Here is a 21552-nt window from a genome sequence, read left to right as displayed (position 1 = left end):
ACTATATGCTAAGTACTACACTAGGTGCTGAGGCTACAAAGATAAAAATGAAACAATCTTTCCATTCAAGGAACTTCTATTCTCTTTGAGCTAGACAAGAGCTTTTCATCTCTTATCCTTTTCCATCATAATTTGACCAGCTAGGATCTTACTCCATTCAAAAATTTCCTTGACAAAAATCTTTCCCCACATTTCACTCTTATGATTCATCTTCACTGATTCTTTCTTCAGCCTACATGCATCTCTCCCTTCTTTTGATCACCTTTGATTTCAGGGAGTGGTTGATTTATGTTTCTCAGCCAGAACAATATTAGTGTTAAAAAATGGAAAAGAAAGGGGAAAGAGAGAAGATATCAATACATAATCGAGAATAAAAAATAAAAATACAAGATAAAAATATGGATAGATCAAAAAGTAAGTATATAGAAAGTTACAAGAGGCTTAATTGGGGCATCTCTGGTAAACGTTTAACAGAGATATGCATTGCTATTTTTAAATCTGGTTTCAGTTGGAAGTTATATGCAATGTATGATGCTTATGTGAAGGTCTTAAGCCTTAAGATTTGAACTCTCAGCTCTGCTTATATGTAATCTTGTACACTCAGATCTCATAGATAAATAAGCAGAGCCATTTACGGCAAGAGTAAGCATTACATCAAGATAATGGATGAATGAAACCCTGTGTGTGCGTGTGTGTTTTATGTGAATTTCTTTTTATTTTAGATTCTTTATATTCAAAATGAAAAGACTGGTTTAGTTACTTTACTGTCTATATTGGTTCAAATTCCATGATGCTATTCTAGAGTTTAAGAAATACGGGCCCCTCATATTCAGATCTCACAATCTCTTAGTAGCAAAGGGGCAGTGAAGCTTCATTATCTGCACCAAGCCTCAAGGGACCCTTGTATAACAGCATTATTCACAGCTGTGTTTGGTTGGAATAATCAAGGGGCCAGTCAACTACCTTAGGGCCCAGTAACCCCCTTGTGGAATGAAGTTAGAAATCTCAGATGAGTTTGCTCCTCTGTGAAATCCTCAGGGAGAAGAATGACTGCTACTATTCTGATTGTCACTTGCCAAGAGGGACAGGGCCCTCTGAGGGATCCACTGTGCCTATTAGAATCAGGTCAGATCACACACAAGGGTTGACTGAAGAAGGCCCAAACATCAATTCTTAAATTTGTCTCTGAGTCACAGAAGGCCCCAATAACTCATCCATAAATACAGAGGAGCACCTCTGTTGGAGAAACCCCTTTTAGGATTTGTACTAACAGTTGTATGTGCAAACACTCCACTTTATCATGTAATTTAAAAAACAAAAACAAAATCTTTGCTCCAGATGATGCAACCAAAAAAGCAGAAACTCATTTGGAAAATTACCATCCCCTCTCCACATCAAGATAATGATGTATCTGTATGTGGTAAGATGTTTCTTTCTGGTCAATATTCCTGAGACTTTCCCTAAATGACCTCATCTTGCATATGATGTTTTGAAATAGTCCAATCAAAGCCTGGGTTATGTATTAAGTGACAATTCCATACAAAATGTCATTTAACTTGAAAACTGAAAGATCTCAAAGGAAAGATGAATTTAGCAGTACTTATTAAAGTACCTAGCATGTATGATACAGCGCAAGTAGATAGCACAGTGGATAGAGCACCAAGCCTAAAGTCAGAAAAACTCATCTTCCTGAGTTCAAATCTCTGTGACTCTGAGCAAGTCAAGTCATTTAAACCTGTTTGCCTCAGCTTCCCCCTTTTGTAAAATGAGCTGGAGAAAGAAAAGGCAAACCATTCTGGTATCTTTACCAAGAAAATACCAAATGGGGCCACAAAAAATCAGACAGGACTGAAGAAAAAACAATAATCACCATAACCATTACCATGTAGCAAGCACTGTCCTAAATTGTGGGGTTACAAAGACAAAAATGACAATCTCTGTCCCCAAAGAGGTTACATTCTGCAAAAAGATACATATACACATGCAAATATATTTTAAAAATAAATACAGGTAACTTGAAGGAAGATAGTAATAAACAAAGATGGTATGTGAGTCAGGAAAATTCTCATGGAGAAGATAGAATTTCTTCCCTAAGTGATGCCAGAAAAAGGCAGCACAGAGAATACCTTATTCACTCATGAATTAAAATACAGAAAAGAGTAAAGTGTTGTCAAAAAACCCTCAGGATTTTAGATAAGATAGTGACCTCAGAAGTCATTCAGTCCTAGGCAACTTAAACTTTTTCCACTTATGACCCTTTTTCACTTAAGTAAATTTTACATGATCCCAGGTCGCCTATACGGGCATATAACTATATAAAATAGGTATGCAAATCAAATATTTACTGATAATAAATCACAAATAAATGTATTTTAAACAATCCTTTAATATACATATAATTTTGCCATTTATGAAAGATGAAACCAAATTTACATGCTAAGGTGATGTATATGCTTGCTTACTTTTACATAGAGAAAGAAATCTTGGTGGAATTACTACAAGATATAGAGCAACTTTGACATTTTTTAGAATTGATTGATGTGTTTATATTTTATAATCCCCACATTCAATTATGTGACCCCCCATGGGGTCATAACCCAGAGTTTAAGAAGTCTGCTATAGCTCAGTGCTTTTCTCTTACAATTCTGAAAACTAGAGCTTCTAAGTGAAAGCAGAACAGGTAGAAAGCAGTGGGATTTGAATGCTGGTTCTTTGATAAGACATTATCTTATTGTTTTCACTTCCCCACAAAAGGAATAAAGATAGCACATTAAAAGAAATTGTGAGTAAGCAGTGTTGCACAATGGATAGGGCAATGAATTGATAGAGAACTTATTCAGTCTTGATTGTGCCATTTATTAATTGAGTGAACTTGCATAATAAGGGAGAGAGGGAAGAAAATAAGCATTAATAGAGAGCCTACTGTGTTCCTGGCACTGTGATAATCATATTTTTTACAAATATGACCTCATTCAATCCTTACAAGCAGCCCTGAGAAGGAAATGTTAGCATCCCTCTTTTATAGGTGAGGAAAGTGAGTCAGAGCAGGATCACTCAGCTGGTAAATTCTGAGAGCATATTTGAACTCAGGTACTTTTGACTTTATGCCTAGTTCTCCCATTTAATAAACAAACATTAAACATCATTTTATGCCAGTCATTGGGGATACAAAGACAAAATTAAATTATCACTACATTTAAAGAGTTTTGTCTTATGAGGGAGAAAACATATGTAAATGAATATATTCAGGATAAAACTTTTAGAGGGAGGGGATTATCAGTTTAAGGCTATTAATTAATTAAAACAAACAATTAGCCTTAAATAATAATGTTATTATTCATATAATGTTTGCAAAGCACTTTTTACGTATTATCTTATTTGATCCTCAAACTAACCCGGTGATTTTGGGGTGATATTATTATTTCCATTTCCAGATGAAAAAACAGACTGAATGGTTAAATTACTTGATATTTACCTTATTCAAGTTATTTGTTATATTCAAAGTTATTACCTTATTCAAATCCTGTTCTCCTTAACTCCAAGTAGCCTTTTTATAGAAGGTATCACTGGACCTGTATCTTAAAATGAACAAGAAATTCTACAAAATGGAAGAGAAACTCTATTATGAGCCTCAGTTTTCCCATCTGTAAGGAGAGGATTATTATCTAAATGATCTAAGTTCTTTTTGAGCTCCAAATCTGTGCTCCTGAGTAGGAAAAAACAAAAACAAAAAATAGAAGTGATCAATTAAACTAAGTCATCTTTGTACCAATGAGTTGCCATCCATAGCTGTATGATTACAGCAGCCCAGTGGCCTGAGAGACTTTGCTCCCTGCAGAATTGCATTGCTTCCACCATAAGGGGGTCCAACAACAGCTGTGTTATCATTACTAACTGAACTCTTTCCAACTATAGAATGCAAATTCTTCTTGTGTTTGAACAATGGTGGAGCCACAGATGCTCACACATGTCTGGTCTGTGATTTCTGTGCTACAGAGAGGAAATTCAGAATTCTCCAATTCAGGAGAAACCCATCATCCTGGGCATATTTGTTGATTCGGATGTTGTATATGTCCATGAGCCCAGACACTAAAAAATGGTTACCACTGACAATAACAAACATCTAAATAACATTTCAAGGCTTGAAAAGCACTTTACATATGTTATCTTGTCTGTTTAATAGTCACAACTCAATGAGGTATATATGATTATTATCATCCTTTGACAGATGAAGAAACTGAAGAAGATGAAGGCTAAATCTGTTAAGTGAATTTGCTCAGTCACACAACTAGTAAGTTTCTGAAAACTCTATGAGTTTTATATAACTCATAAAATAACTTTTAAATAAGAGGAAAAGCTCTTATGGTCTCTAAATAAAGTACACTGACCTCTCCACCAAGCATGTCGTGAAAGGTTGTCTTAAGGGAAAATGTGATTCTTACAGAAGGGGTTTTGTACTTATACTAGTACCATGACTTATTACAGGATTGAACCAAGAAGGAACCAAGAATCTAGCAATGGTTAGTGTGTTGTGAAAATGAAGTTAAATACCACTGGGCTTTCATAAACTACTTGTTTCTAGACTCAGGTCTTCCTGATTCCAGATCAGGGCTCTATCTACTGAGCAACCTAACCAAATTGAATAGTATATTTTCCTGACATCAAGGTTTAATCAACCTTTTTTCAGCCTCTGCCCATTGATACTCTTTTCTTAGATCAAGAAGAACAAGTTTAATCTGTTTTCTATATGGCAGCCTTTGAAATATTTAAAGGTAGCTTCCATGTCTCCATATATTTCAAAGTACAAAGAATTGCTGTTCTGTCATTTTCTTGCCCTGCATGGTTGGACAATGACTTAGAAAATGCCCTGTGAAGGAATCTACCTTGAGGGCTACAAAAATAAAAAAAAAAATCTTGAGCATTGCTCAGCATTGAACATAAAGCTCAAGACAATCTACTACTATTACTACTACTACTACTACTACTACTACTACTACTACTACTACTACTACTACTACTATTGCTGCTGCTGCTGCTACTTTTATTGACAACAATAATTCATATTTATATTCAATGAAATGATAGCTCCTATTTATATAGCACTTCCAAGGTATGAATAGAAAAAGGGCTATACATACACTATACCTAGAAGAAGTCCCTGAAGGGAAAGGTTATTTATGACAACATAGATCAGAGAAAGTTTCAAGAAGGAGATAACATTTTAGCTAGTTATTGGAGAATTGGTCAAAATTCAACAGGTTGAGGGAGGATGGGATAGACTTAGAACTATACAGTCTGAACAACTACAATAGAGTGGGAGGAAAGAAAGTACTCGATATGTTCACTTAGAAGTGAGTAATTTGGTTTGGCAGGAAGTTTTGTAAAATTTGGCTAGAAAGGTAGTTTGGAACCAGACTTCTGTTGGCCTTGAATGCCAGGTAAAGAATTTGGAAATCTGTTTTCCAGGCATTTTTTTTTCAATCATGTCTTAAAGGAATAAAAAAAAGCAACATAATGATGGTGAAATGAAGCATGGAAGCTGCTTAAGCTGTCCCAATTTCCTTTGAAAACATATGAAACCAAGCCCCTGAACAGAGTCTGATGCAATGAATCCACTCTCCAGTTCAAGTCAGATTGGGAAAAACTTGAAGAAAGGTCAATCTCACTGGGGTGAAAAGAGTATCCAGTCATGATCAGACTGACTCTGGGAAAGCCAGTGAGAAGGTTTTAATCACAGCAATTCAACAACTGAGACCCTCAGTCCTAGCTCAATAGAGGAAAAAATCAGTGGGGCAGCCTCCAGTCCCAGCTGAAAAGGTAAACTCTGAGAAACCACACTGTTTCCTGTAAAGGTAAAGTTACCCCCTACAAAAACAAGGGATCCATGTGCACAAAGCCAAGGCTCAGAGCTGCATAGGAAGCTTAGAATAGCACTCCCTTTACCCCAAGAGCAGAGCTTGACCATAAAAATAAATAAAGAGGAATTATCAAAAGAAAAGGAAAGAAATTGAGCAAGAAATGGAAACGAATTTTGACCATAGAAAGCTATTATGGGGGAGAGAGAAGAACAAAACACCAACTCAGAAGAGGACAAAAATGTCCAGGGAGAAAGTTTCAAGCAGTGATATGAATTGGTTTCAAGCCCAAAGAGGCTTCTTGGAAGTGCTCCTAAAACACTTTAAAAGGAAAATAAGAGTGAGAGAAGAAAAAATGAGAAAAGACATGAGAAGTATGTAAGAGAGAATCAACAGTTTAGAAAAGAAAGGCAACTCCTTAAAAATATAATTCGCCAAATGCAAAGAAAAAGCCACTGAAGAAAACATCTTCAAAAGTAGAATTAGTCATATGGAAAAAGAGATCCAAAAGCTAACTGAAGAAAATCACTGAAGGGAAGATGAGGGCAAATGAAAGTTAATGATACTATGAGACATGGAGAATTGGTCAAGCAAACTAAAAAGAATGGAAAAAAATTTGGAAATGCCTCATTAGAGAAACAGCTGATCTGGAAAAAAGATCCAGAAGAGACAATTTAAAAATGATTTGTCTACCTGAAGGTCATGACCAAAAAAAAAAAAAAAAGCCTAGATAGCATGCTTTAAGAGATAATCTAGGAAAACTTCCCCCATATTCTAGAAACAGAGAGAGAATTGTTCATTGAAAAAATCCATCGATCACCTTTGGAAAGAGACCCCACAAGAAAATCCCGAGGAACATTGTTGCAAAACTAAAGAACTGCAATATCAAGGAAAAAAATACTGCAAATTGTCAGACAAAAACCATTCAAATATTAAGGAACAATAGTCAGGATTACCCAGGACCAGGCAGTTTCTACAATAAAAGATCAGAGGGTCTGGAATATCATATTCTGGAAGGCAAAAGATCAAAGGTTACATCCAAGAATTAACTGCCCAGTGACTGAACATCATTTTTCAGGGGAGGTGATGAATATTGACACTTTTAATCATTTCTATTTGAAAAACCAGAACTACAAGAAAATTTAATCTACAAATGTAAGACTCAAGAGAAACGTAGAAAGGTAAACAGGGGAAATATATATTATTTAAAAGTTAAAATGTTTACATCCCTAGATGGGAAAACTTTATCTATAACTCTTGAGAACTGTACCCTTTGAACCAGCAGTGCCACTACCAGGTTTATATCCCAAGAAAATCATAAAGGAGGGGAAAGGAGACACATTTACAAAAAATGTTTGTAGCAGCTCTTTTTGTGGTAACAAAAAAAACTAGAAAATGAGGATCCCCCATCATTTGGGGAATGACTAAATAAGCTGTGGTATATGAAGGTAATAGAATATTATCTATAAAATTGTTGAGTGGTTTTAGAAAGGTCTGGCAAGATTTACAAATTGATGCTGAGTAAAACAAGCAGAACCAGGAATATATTGTATACAATAATAGCAAGAATGTGTGAAGATCAACTATGAAAGACTTGTTTCTTCTCAGTGGTTCAATCCCAATAAACTTTGTACAGAAAATGTCATCTGTGTCCAGAAAAAGAACCACGGAGATTGAATGTAAAGCAACACATGCTGTGTTCACTTCTTTTTTCTGTTTTTTTCTTTCCCATGGTTTTTCCTTTTTGTTCTGATTTTTCTGTCACAACATGATTCATAAAACAATGTGTATTAAAATAAATAAATTTAAATTAGAGGCAAAAAAGAAGCAACAGAAAGGTGGGGATATGAATAGATGAAGCAGATATTAGCAACAATAATTTCTTTTCAGAAAAACCAGTGCATTTTCAGCCTTCTTAATAACAGTTTTGTTTTGAGACAATCAGGAATAAATGACTTACCCAGGATCACACAGCTAGTAAAGTATCTGAGGCCAGATTGAACTCAAGTCCTCCTGACTCCAGAGATACTGTTCTATCCGCTGTGTGGCTTTTCAAAATTTTGAAAATACTTCACTTATTAACTTATTTGGTCATAACAAACATGTTATGTAGATATTATTATTATTATTAACCCCATTTTGTGGGGAAGCTAGGGATCAATTTTATATTTTCTTATATTTCCTCAGGGTTACATGGTTAGTCCATTCAGGTTTTCTTGACTCCAGGTTGAATGGTCTATCCACTTTGGCAACTATTTGCTTCCATGCCCATTGTGGAATGTGAAGAGCATTTGCTTCTGTTTTGCATTTTTCTTGAGGAAAATTGCTTCTATGCAGTGGTTGTAATAAGTTCAAGACTTGTTTTTATTATTATTGTTGTGCATTTTTTATTTCTTTAGCCTCCAAGGCCATTTCAAGGTCGTTGTCCAATCACGAAGTGCAAGAAAATGACAGAATCCCAATTTTCTGTTAGGTTGCTCACAGGGTAGATCCCTGACCAAAATCAGGAAGACCTGAATTGAAGTCTAGCCTCTTCCACTTCCTAACTATATATCCCTGAAGTAATCATCTACTATCTGTCTCAGATTCCCATCTGTATTATCTGGGATAATAGCACTTACCAAGGTTATTGTGACAATAACATATATAAACCACTTTGGAAATCTTAAAGTGCTATATAAATGCTAGCTAACATTCTCATCCTTCTCATCTTCATCCTTGTTGATGTCCCAAAAGACAGTGGACTTCCTTAAGAGAAAATGGTTTCTCTTTCACTAGAGATCTTTGCAAATAATGCTAGCTGACTTTTAGTATATGTTCTAGAAAGTATTCATTTTTTATTGTGGAAGGGTTACATGGCCACCAAAGTTGCTTACAACTCTGAAATACTATGATTGATTCTTTGCATCTGCTCATCACTGTTCTCTTTTCTCCTAGAATAGGCAGTTCTTGTTCCCTAGGCCCAAATATAGGGTGAATTAAGATAGTCAGTCCCCCAAAAGTCATGCTGCAGAGTTTTGTGTTGCTCCTGGTGAGCTTTGGTCATGATGCATTAATGTTATGCTCATGGAACAGCTTTCTATAATATATGCCTACACTATATGCCGATGTGCAATGGTTCCAATTCAGCCAGAGGACTGAAATTTCACACTTCAGAATGGACAGGCCGCTGCAAACTAGCAAAGGGCTTATCAGAAAAACCAGGGCATTTCTAAGCCCTCTAGATAATGTTTAAGGTAACAGAATTGAAATTAGGAATTTCAGAAGCATCGGAAATAGCACTCAGGGCAAGTGATATAAAGCTCACCTTCATCTGGGGGAGAGGGAGGGTGGGTTAAGGCCCTGAGGCAGGGACCTCACACACCTGTCTATGGAAAGAGTAGCTACCATTCAGGACAGGGTAGACAAGAACCTCAACTTGCTATGTGTTTTCCATGTAAGCATGATTCTCACTAATCAGATAATAAACTCTTGTTTCTATAATACTGAAAAATAATGTGCACGGTCAGCACACTCAAAATTTAGCATTCCAGTGGCAAATCCCTGATTATCCACCCTGCTTACAGATTTGAAAACAAAATCTTATCAAAAATCAAGTTCAAGTTTTGGAGACCTCCTTGCAAAGCTGAAGAGTTGATTTATGACCTCGTTTTAGGATGCCTTGAAAATTTACCCTAAACCGATAGTACTAACTTGAGATTCTTTCTGCTTCGATGCTGTCCAAAATACAAATTCTAATAGGTTTTCTTTTCTTATCTTTCCTTTTCCCTCCTTTTTATTTTTTATTTTTGAAAGTAAACTAGCAGAGATAGAAAACTGACAGGGTTTCTGGGAGATGAACTTTGCTCTAAGAAATTCTTTGTCTCTGGAACAAGATCTGATTTTTCTCAGTTTAATGATTAGATTGATTTTTAAAAATGATCCCCATTATTTAAGGTAGGAAAATATTTCAATTTTAAATGGAATGTTACTGAAAATTCCTTTAAAAATACCTCCCCCCCAAAAATTACTCAACAACTCTCTAGGAGTTCTCATAGCCTGACATGTTGACGTTAATATTCTCAATGATGATGGGACTCTCTGTGAGTGATTAACCCCTCTTAAATTGTAAACTACTTAAGAAGAGGGACTTTTTAATTTATTAGGACTTAGTACAATGTTTACCATGTAGTAATGTTCTCTTGATTCTACTCACTTCACTTAGCATCAGTTCAAGTAAATCTCTCCAAGTCTTTCTAAAATCATCCTACTGATCATTTTTTATAGAACAAATTTATTCCATAATATTCATATACCATAATTTATTCAGCCATTCTCCAACTGAGAGGCATTGACTCAGTTTCCACTTCTAAAGGAATATTTATTTACTTATTAGTAGGTACCATGTATTTTAGAACAAAACTGAGATTATAAAGCAAGTAAAAATACAACTCCTGCTTTCTCTGTCTCTGTCTCTGTCTGTCTCTTTCTCTCTCTGTCTCTCTGTCTCTGTCTCTCTGTCTCTGTCTCTCTCTGTCTCTCTGTCTCTGTCTTCTTCTCTCTCTCTCTCTCTCTCTCTCTCTCTATATATATATATATATATATATATATATATATATATGAAGATAAACATTATCAGCAAAGCTTACTGGGAATGATTTCATGTAGAAATTGGAAACTTAAAGGAAGCTAATTCTAATAGATACCAGAAATATTTCACTGAAAATTTGTATCTTTTTCCACCTTAATATTTCTATGGTATAATATAATATTCATATAGTACCTACTATGTGCTAGGTACTGTGCTAAGTGCTTTATAATTATTATCTCATTTGATTCTCACAACAATCCTAGGAACTAGCTAGATAAAGAGTGCTTTGAGATTTTCATAGCATCCTACTCACATAATCTCATATTCTTCTCTCAATAACCCTACATAAGATAAGTGCTATTCCTATTCCCAATTTCGCATCTGAGGAAACTAAAACTAAGACTTGCCAAGAGTCGTATAGCTAGCAAACATTTAAAGTAGTATTTGAACTCATGCCTTCCTAATCCTAACCCTAGCACTCTATCCTTTGAACTAACTTTCTTCCTCATAGGCCTTATGCTTTATGTAAACTTATTAAATTGATACAGTATGGAGTCAAATGAACTGATACTAAGACCTCAGATTGTGTTCCTGCATAGGTTGTGCACCTGAAAAATGGAGGGGAAAAAAAACCAAACATGTACTGATGTGGGTCTAATTATAAAAATAGGGCCCAGAGGAAGCTATTGAAGCAGTGAATGTTCATTTTAATTTAGGAAACATTTTTGTCAGGTTTTAAGTAAGGCAAAGAACTCCCCCTTTTCAGTTAGTTTTTGTTTTGATCTTCAAAAAATAAAGAAGAAGTGTTCATGAATGGAATATGTATATGTATATTTTACATGAACCAAAACTAGTGAGCAATGAATTTTCCAAAAGCTTTGATATGACCAGGTTGCTCCCCTATTCAAAACTCTCCAGTGGCTCCCTATTTTCTTTAGATTAAAATGCAAAATCCTCAGCCTGACATTTAACATTTCCTCCCAGATATGATAACAAACTATCCTTTCATTCCTATTCCTTGTATATGTCAACCTTCATTTATCAACTTGGTTAGATATCTTTAAACAAGTGGTCCCTCATATGTGCAATGATCACCTTTATCAACTCTGCCTTTTAGAATCCTTAGCACTCTTATAAGGGAATCCTAGGTATCAGCTCTTACACAAAGTCATTACACACTTGTTGTCACTCTATCCCTCTTGAAATTACTTTTAAAAATGAATTTGTATATCCATTTTTGTTTACCTATTTGTGTATATATATATATATATATATATATATATATTTGTTCATCTCTGAATAGTATATAAACTCCTCAAAGGCAGGTATTATTTTGTGTTTGTGTATCTCTGGTGCCTAGAGTAATTCTTTGCACATAGTAGGATCCTAATAAATGTTTATTGACGTGAATTGGACTGGAAAAGTACTGAGAAAAAAATTAGAAATATTTAAATGCATAATCAATGACACTTTGGGATATAATGGAAAGGATTCTTTCCTTGAGAGATTGAAATAGATGACTTTGAGATCTCTTTCCAGGATAAGAACCTATTATTGTAAAATAAAATAGTTAGAAGTTGTACTTTATACAGATAATACATTTCTAGGTATTCCAGAGGACTACCAAGAAATACACATACCTATGTAATATACAAGTGTATATATACATATATATATGTAACACTAGCTATACCTTTATCTATGTATCTATTTATGAGAGAGAGAGAGAGAGAGAGAGAGAGAGAGAGAGAGAGAAAGAGAGAGAGAGAAAGAGAGAATGGAAATGGTATTATAGAGTAGTGGCAATATTATTTTATGATAGCACAATTCCAATATCATGTAATTCTATCTGCCTCAGTGAGCTTATCAATCACTCCTTCCATCTTTTCTTAGTCATACAGCATAGTACTGACTCAACAGTTTTGATAAATAACAAAAGTGAGATTGAAGGATATTTAGGTATTTGTTTGATGGTCACTAGCATCATATATACTTTTCTGAGCACAATAGGGAAACCTGGTGATAATTAGATAACCAGCATGGTGCCATAAGAAAAAAGAAAAATATTATATTTGGAGTTAATGAATCTATTTAGATTCCTTGTTTTGGTACTTCCTAATACTGATTTTTATAATTTTCCTAAGAGATGCAGGTTTAAAATATTGGGTTAGGAATTGAGTTAGTAAATCTGACCTTAGACACCTATGAGGTGTGTGGCCTTGAGCAAATCACTTAATATCTATCTGCCTCTATTTCCTTATCAGTAAAAAAAAATGAATAATGACAGCACCTACCTGCCAATTTTGCTAGAATGATAAAATAAAATTTTGAAGGGCTTTGAAATTTTTACAGCACCATTTAGTTTCTAGGATGTAGTAGAAGTAGTAGTAATGATAGTAGTAGTAGATCCCTAAAGTCTCTTCTAGTTCGTAATGTTTAGTTCTACAAATTATCTCAATTCTTTTCCCAAGGTGATATTGTTCACAATGTCTTGAGCGTTCAGAAGTCCATTTTCTGAGGTTTCTCTTATTGACTGGGCTGTACAAATTCCTGCCTTCTGCCATGATAGAGCCATGCTTTTACAGAAGGTAATTAGGTCAGGTGACCAGTTCTCAATTTAACAGGATATATTTGGAATACTTCCATAATCCCAGTGGCTATATCTTGATTTTTTTTTGGTTTGGAAAACATAAATATGAAATGGATTTTTTGCATATGCAACTGCATACCTTGCCTTTTAGAGTTCAAAGGAGAGTTGGTCTCCAGTCGTAATGTATTCATGAAGTGGAAACAATTTAATAAGACTCTAGTCACCATGAACCCAGGAGAGTTTCTTCAACTCACTTTTTTAGCCAACGAACAAACAAAAGCTCCACAACTCATATCTGAAGAAGATTAAGTCAATTTATTGAAAAATGAAGAGGAAATTCATTAAAAATGAAATATTTCCCTAAGATTTGCTAAAGCTAATGCATTCTAGCCTATGAAATTTTAAAAAATGTACTAGAATCATAAATGACCCCCAAAGGTCTTCCTTTCTCTGCTCAAACTGCTTTGGTATCCATAGTAAAAGGACAAAATTGATTTCAGTGTCCTCAGCCTCCCCCTTTTGTCACTTTTTCTACTTCATTGGATCTTCCTCTTCTAATTTTTCTCCTCTTTTTCAGGTCAAAACTTCTTCATCTCTGCCTGTCCAGGAAGACTGTGATAAACTCCTTTATGATAGCATAGATGACTGCAGTGGTTTCAAGTATGAGCTTTCACTAATATATTTACTTTTTTAAAGATGGAAAGGATATAAATTGGAGGCCACTGTTAGGTTTAAGCTAAAGCATTTGGTTTCTTCCAACTATAAAATCCTCCCATTAATCAATAAATATTTATTGGATATAACCCTTAAGTCATTCAGATTCAGGGTGAATTCCACCAGCAGCACTGGCTTTTTATTTCAGTAGCTTTTCTAGACTTCTAACTTCTGTTTGCTTCATCTAAGTTTAAATATATTATTGGGAATTAAATCAGAGGACTTTACTTCATTTATTAGGATTTAATCGAATTCCCTTGACAGGTAGGGGAATGAGATAACTCCATTCAATTCAACAACCAAACCAAATATATGTCATAACTTCCTACCATGTGCAAAGGGTTATATATAGAGAAGCAATCTGAAATAGTCCCTTACCTGAAGGAGTCAGTATTCTAGTGGAGCCATTATGTGTATAACATTAGGTTTAAAGAATTTGTTGTTTCATTAGATGGAATGCATGTTTTTGGATACTGTTATTTTATCTCCCTGGGTATATTAGTATATTGTTTGTCCACGCAGAAAATACTTAAATACTTATTGATTTGACATAGATAAAAGAAAATATTTCTAATAATTTTATTGTAAATTATGCTGAATTAACCAATAATAGAATAAAGAACACTCAAAATAAACAAAACTCACCTACTATACTTAGTCACTAATCTAAAAACCTCATTAGACTTTGAAATTAGATATATACACATACTTGACAAAAATTTGTTTTTTTGAAGGAAAATGGCCATTCACAAATCTCCTAATTGTTTCATGCTGATGACAAGTTAAGGGTTGAGGATTTCATGATACTTTGTGAAAAAGAAAATCATGTTATGAGAAAAAAATGAGCACCACTATTGATGTGCAGATAAGTAAAAGCAAATACAATAGGGATGGAGATTGTGACATCTGAAAGGAAGAGCAAATCAGGAAAGTCTCCACCTTGAAGGTAACACCTGAAATACAAACGTTGTGTATTCTCATGTTCTTATGGTCTAACCTAAGAAAGAGAATTATGCTATGCTTGGTGAGAGTTTATAGTCCCCAAACTGAGTTTCTGCAGGAGTGGGACAATACATGAGTCAATGTGATCTAGACCTTGGTACTTGCACCATTGGCCACTTGAGAATCCAGGGGACAGAAGAGAGATGATTGTCACCATTCCAGATTCAGAATGAGGCCTGGTTTTAATCCTCCTGAGCTCAAAGAGAAGAATGAGTTTTAATGAGTAGGGTATAGCTCATCATATTCATCTTCAGTGAGAAGATAGTGGCAATAATGACATTTATTATTTTTTTCCACTGGACCTTTATTATCTTGAATGGGTGAAGGAGGATAGAATTTGTTACACAAGAGGGTTCCCTAAATGCCCTGGATCCATCATCTTTGGAGATTTCAATTGGTTTGCACAATATTGCTAACAACATCATTTATCTTCCCTTCACCCCAGTGGGGGGAAAATAACACCAGTCTAGTGTTTTTTTTTTCCAAGATAGAATAAATGAAATGAAAATTTTCCTCTCATAACAAAGGGATCTTAAAGTAAAAGACTTGTTTTCTCTCTTGCAGCGGAAGACTCATTTCTATTCTCCCCAAACCAAATCATTTCTCCTAAATCTATGGGGAAAAAAAGAGACCAGATTTGGCATGCTGAGAAATTTAAACCCTGCTTTTATTGGACGGCATATTCTTCTTCAGATTATTTTTGACAAATGTGATATTTGTTCCCATAACAACAACCTCAAATATCTGAGTCCAAATATTGCATAGATATGTATGAATTACATTGACAAGGCGAAATTTATTTTATTCATAGTATCATAATAGCATAGATCTAATGCTCAAAGGGAACTGGAAGGTCAACTAATCCCAAATTTTTATTTTACAGTTTAGGAAGCTAAGGTCCTGAAAAGGTTAGTAAGTCAATAAACTTCTACTGAACACATTCTATGTGTCAACCACTATGCTAGTTACTGAAGCAAACAGGGAACTTTGAAGGTATAATTTGAACCTAGGTTTTCAGACTCTAGAGTATTTCTCAGTCGCCTGTACATACTCAGGGAATATCATATAATGGAAAGAAGGGTGAAGTTACAATCACAAGACCTGAATATGAATCCTCGCTTTGCTTCTCACTTGATATGAATTTGGGAGTACCTTTCCCTCCCTGAGCCTCAGTTTCCCAAATTATGATGACAGGGATGCAGCACTGAAGCCCATTCTTTCTCTACATCATATGATAACTTCCTAATTTATTAATAGTTTTTAGGTAATCTTGACAAGTTGAAAAATATACCATTGATTATATGACATAGAAGATGCCTTAGAAGAAGGAAGATAACAGACATCTTAGAAAAAACTCCCCAAGGGACAAACTGGATCTTCTCTGCCATTGACCAGAATAGATAACCCTGATGCAATTTTCTTTCTTTCTCCTACCAATAAATGTTTTTTTTTTAAATGAGGAGCATCATCATTGACATATTTCCAATCCCATCTTTTGTTCCCCAAGTTTTACATACTCTAGAACTAAAGTCCTAAATGGACATCCTGAACATGGCTTAAGAAACTAAGATTCATACCTTGGCAACATTTTTGCTTGATAGCATGCTGAAAGAAGCTCTCACTCTCTAAAAATCAACAGCAAGCACATTTGACTAAGATGACATAAATGTCAATTTACATATTATAAGAGAAGTTGTTTTCTATTATAAGAGTGAAGTTGTTTTTTGTTTGCTTTTTAATAAATCAGGGGCATTGATGGTATAACGTTTTGTTAATTCCCATCTTTAAACCTATCTTCTGTTTGGCTATCTTAGTATTTTGCCAAATGTCAGTGTCTGCTTCTTGTCTCTGTGGGACCAAGTCAATACCTTCAATCAGATGATCAATGGACTATCACTTGCACCCAGCTAACTCCGCAAATCACAACCTGTCCACTTTAATCCTTAGGCCAATTCAACAACTTTAGCAGTGTGTTGTAAAGCTCTAACAGGGACCTGCTTCTGGGGCTGTTATCACTTCAAATTTCTCTCTCTCTCTCTCTCTCTCTCTCTCTCTCTCTCTCTCTCTCTCTCTCTCTCTCTCTCTCTCTCCTCTCTGTCTGTCTCTTTCTCTGTCTCTCTCTCTCCCTCTCGCTTTCACTCTCTCATTCTCTTTCTCTCTCTGTCTCCCTCTCAGTCTCTCTATTTTTGTATATACATACACATATAAATAGATACATAAAGATATTATATATTTAGAGATATAGATACAGATTATATGCTGATATAATCTGTATCTATATCTAGATAGATATATCAACATCATAGCTATCTTATATATACATATATCTATCTATGCTTATACATGTAATTATAAAAGAATTGGATATATTACTTGCACTAAAGACTTTTTTTCTTGAACAATAATATTTGAATTACATGCTTAAAATTAGAGGTTATTGTGAATTACATACTCTATTACATAAAATATTTGTAGAACACATATGTAGTAAAGGGTATTATCAAAGAAAGGTATTTTCCTAATATTACTTTAACAAAAAAAAAAACTATTGTATTTTAAAATGAATAGTAATCAGTATCCAATGAATTTTATAGTGGAAGAAGCACTAACTCTGCAGCCCAAGAACTTGGTTTAAATATGATTCTTAAGCTTACTTACTGCCTGTATGATCCTAGGCATGTCTTGTGACCTCCGTGGGATTCATTTTCTTTATGTGTTAAATGAAGTAGTTGTCTTGAATGGCCTGAGTTCCCTTCCTATTCCAAATGTTGATCTTATTATAGCAATAATATTATAATTACTAATGATATGATATATAAAACTTTAAGGTTTCAAAGTGATATCTCAGTATATTTATTGTCAATAAGTCAGATATGTGAGAGAAAAAAAATATTTTAGTAATCTTTCAATATGTCTGCTTTGTACCATTCAACTAATATGGCAGTACTTATAAATTCTCGGCCCTTATTGGTTTATTAGACTTTCTTCACTATAATTAAAAAAAAAACAAGTATAAGTAGAAAAATAATATTTTGGGGGGCGCAGAATTTTTCATGAGCAATGTTCCATTCAGAAACATTTAGGGATGATCATTATTGTTATCAAGTTTTAGGGAATTAAAAAAAACCAGTTTGGGTATTATCATCCTTCAGGCATGATATTCTTCTCCTATAAGTTTATCTATCAAGAAAAGAAACCTTTATTATATCTAGCTGTGCAGAGCAAAGGCTGTCTACAAAGTTAAATTCACTCAAGCATTTTGCTTCTCTGCCATCCCATGATGGATGCTTTTGAAAGTCTGACATTCATCAGGTACAAGACAGAGTGGAAACTGTCCATTCTAATTACCCAGAACAAAGGTAATTCTTCTATTGAGTGTTTAATTGTTTGGTATGTCTCTTTTAAATTACACATTCTACCCACAGCCATACAATGAAGAGAGGCATAAGGACTATTCCATTGGTTAACAGTGATTTCTTACACTGCTGCTTCCAAAATAAAAACATGATGTATCTAACTATTCAATTATTGAAATTATAAATTTGTTCATCTACAGCATATTTCCTTCATTTGTGTAATTTTAAAATGCATCCTTATTTGATTGAATGTTTTAATCTCCCTTAAACAGTGAGTAACTGGAAGTAAATGGCGCATTCCTAATAACATAAATATGAAAAATAGAAAGTACTTAGGACTGCAGCCGAATATATTAAAATCAGTCAGTTTTCTAGTTAACGTATTTTCCTTCCTTTTATGTATAAACCCATTCCATGGAGGACACAGCTAGCAAATTCATTCAGTTATGTATATATGCGTGTATGCATACACACATATATGTATACACATGTATGTATATTTAGCTAACCACATCGTCTTGATTTTATGTATGACAACAAAAATTGTCCAAAATCTCTAATAGTTTCCCCTAAAGAAGCCTCCTGAACCGGTGCCATCCAGGTGCGGAACAATCTGAATGAGGTGAACATGCCGTCAAATTCCACTCATCTGTCAATGTAGTGGATTATTTCTTGAGAGACTGAAATTGGCTGCTCAGGACCAGAACACCATCAATCTTACTCATGGAGGGCTGGGGGAAGCTGCCTGCAAGAGAAAGAGCTCTGCTGCTACTGAGCAGGTGATGAGGCAGCTGTAAAACCTTCACTCTCTCTGTAGCCGGGCTCTGAGTGAAAGATTTGTCATTTTTCACATTTCCCTGATACTTGGTATGCACTTGGTGCCTCCTTGTTCTTGCTCCATAAAGGAGGTGATTTTTCAAGCTTAGGCAAATGGAGCAAGTCTCTGGATCTGCTGGATGCTCATTTTTTTCTTATAATGTCACTTGTTTAACTCATTTTAGAAAATGAGATGACATTTTTCCTTTTGCTTATTAATTTATTTATCTGTTCCTTTGGGTCCTGATTGTCTCAGAAAGCCAAGAAGAGTTCCCGCTTCTGTCTTCAGAAACATTTCATTCCTTTCTCTGAAGATTTAAGAGCCAAGTAGAATAACATTCTGACTCTCATTAGCAAAGGGGAAAAAAGCAAACATCCTCCCTTTAAAAAATATACTTATATATTAGAGATTCCTACCAAAATAAATGAAGACATAAGATGTTTCCTAGATTGATGGCCTTAATCTCTGCTGATAGCAATGAAAGCAAAGAAGATTGGTACTATCTTTCACTGTGAAAGTTGAATAAACTCATCAGAAGTAAGCACTGGACATCTAGCCAATAAACTCTTCAATTTCCTCATTTATAATGTGGATGAAATGATCCCTTCCACGTCTACTTTAAAGGGTTGTTGGCGTCAAACAGGACCAAACTACAGAGAGTTCAAAGGCACTTGGCAGATCACAGAGTCTGTATTTGGAGTCATTTGGGCTCCACTTTCCTAAGGCTCAGTCAAATAAGGAGGTTGGATGCAAAGGATCCTAAGGCTTTCTTCTAGCTCTTAATCTGTGGTCCTATGTCTCCAACCTGCTCATTTTGCAGAGGAGGAAATTGGGGTCCAGAAAAGTGAGGTAACTTGTCAAGGGTCCCCAGTTAGTAAGTCATCCGGTTGAGATTTGCAAGCAACCTGACTACAAAAGCACTTTGGGTCCAGGAACACTTTGAGAACTGAAATGCCTTACTCAGAAAGGATTATTTGCCCGCTAGCAGCCCCTAGCATGCTGGGAAACCTGCTCTATGTATATGAACGGACTCTGAATAAGAGAAAAAAAGGTGTTTGACTTTAGTAGGGAGCAATTCATTGTGTACGCTCCCATATGTGGCTTATCCGAAAACTGGGGAGTTGGGAAAATCGCACCAAAAAGCTGGCGGAGTGAGAGTGTCCACTTTGGGGACAGAGGCCAAATGAAGCCAGCCAGGTTTTTCCTTTTGGGAGAGCGCGGAATCATTCCCATGCTGCAGGGGCGACGCCCCCTCTTTCTGCCCCCCCCCCCAGCCCACTCCCGCCTCCCGGAGGCAGGCAGTAATGAGGTATCAGTTCGGGCTGGGGACAGCCTCTTCCCTAGCGCCCTCTCACCCGGCTCCTGGCCAGTTCCCTCCTGGGTGCAGCTCGGACCGGGCGTCCCGGGGCGGTGGCGAGAGTGAGTGGGCGGGGACGAGCCCGGCAGGCCACCAGCTGCCAGCCTAGAGCGACCGGTCCCTTGCCAGCAGCTGCGCGTTCTCCCCCGCTTGGGGGTCTGAGGCACAAACCCCAGACGGAGGACAAGGTCAAGTGCCAAGTGGGAGAGCTGCCCCCATCTCTGGACACGCCCGACCCCGAGGGAGCGGCGCCCTCTGCCCAAAGCCCGCCCCAGGGGCAGGAAGGATGGCTGCAGCGCCACCCACCCACGGGATGGCAGAAAGGAAGAGCCTGGAAGCTTGGGGGGCGGGAGGGTGAGGCACCTCGGGCAGAGAAGATGGGGCTGGGGCGGGGATAGGATGGGGGAAGATCAGGAGGAGAGGTTAGGGTGCTTTTTGGGGGGTAGGGGAGATACGAGGGGGGGGAGGTTGGAGGTAGGAGCTGGTTTGGGATCTGGGCGTTTGGACCTTTGGGACAAAGGCAGCGTGCTTCAGCCAGGTACGGGGTTCTTCCAAAGTCCTGAGCTGGGAATAGGAAGTGGGAGGTTGGGAGGGAATGGATTTAAGAATAAAAGGAAGTGTTTAGGAGCAAGAAGAGGGGAGATAAAAGGGGGTGGGGGTAGGGAGGTGCCGGGAACTAAGCGATGGAAAGCATGGAGGAAAAGAACCGAGAAAAATCAGCATGGGTAGGGTGAGTCTGTGGAAGAAAAAAAAAATGACCTATTCAGACAGAAAATGAGAGGCAAACTGCATGCAACTGAGGACGCAAATTCAGTACCGAGCTTCCAGGCTAAGGAAAACTTGACCCTGGGAAATGCATCAGGAATAAATTGTCAAGATGTACCAGAAGAATAGAAAGGGGCAAGAAGGCGGAAAAAAAATTCAGATACCAAAAAGTTCATCGCTAACTTGACACCAAAGTGCTATGATTCGCTCTCAGAGACTCCTTAGTTAGACACAGATATACCAGGGCAGTTACATGTGACTTAGCACAAGAAATTATAGACACATTTTTTTGACTGAAGAAAGAAAAAAAATACTTCTTTGAGCACCCCGGATGTCCCCGGACTTTGCTCAGTGCTTTTATTGGGGAGCAGAAAGAAGCCCAAACCTTGCTTGCCGCACACAATACCAACCAAACCAGTCTTTTAAAAAGGCTTTCTTATGGCAAGCCACACCCCCTCCTTTTTTTTTTTTTTTCTTCCCAGAGAAGTTAATGGGAAAGTGTGCCTCAGGGGCATTTCAGCAAACC

At 36.4% G+C, this 21552-nt stretch overlaps 1 protein-coding gene across 1 annotated transcript in view; it reads right to left on the bottom strand.

Annotated features, from left to right (window-relative positions):
* The window catches only part of TAFA1 (TAFA chemokine like family member 1), a 525382-nt gene that overhangs the window by 500891 nt on the left and 2939 nt on the right, over positions 1 to 21552 (bottom strand). The gene's annotated exons all lie outside the window — the stretch shown is intronic.

This window comes from Sarcophilus harrisii, chromosome 1, assembly GCF_902635505.1.
Source record: "Sarcophilus harrisii chromosome 1, mSarHar1.11, whole genome shotgun sequence".
Lineage (NCBI taxonomy): Eukaryota > Metazoa > Chordata > Mammalia > Dasyuromorphia > Dasyuridae > Sarcophilus > Sarcophilus harrisii.
This window is presented reverse-complemented; position numbering and strand designations above follow the sequence as displayed.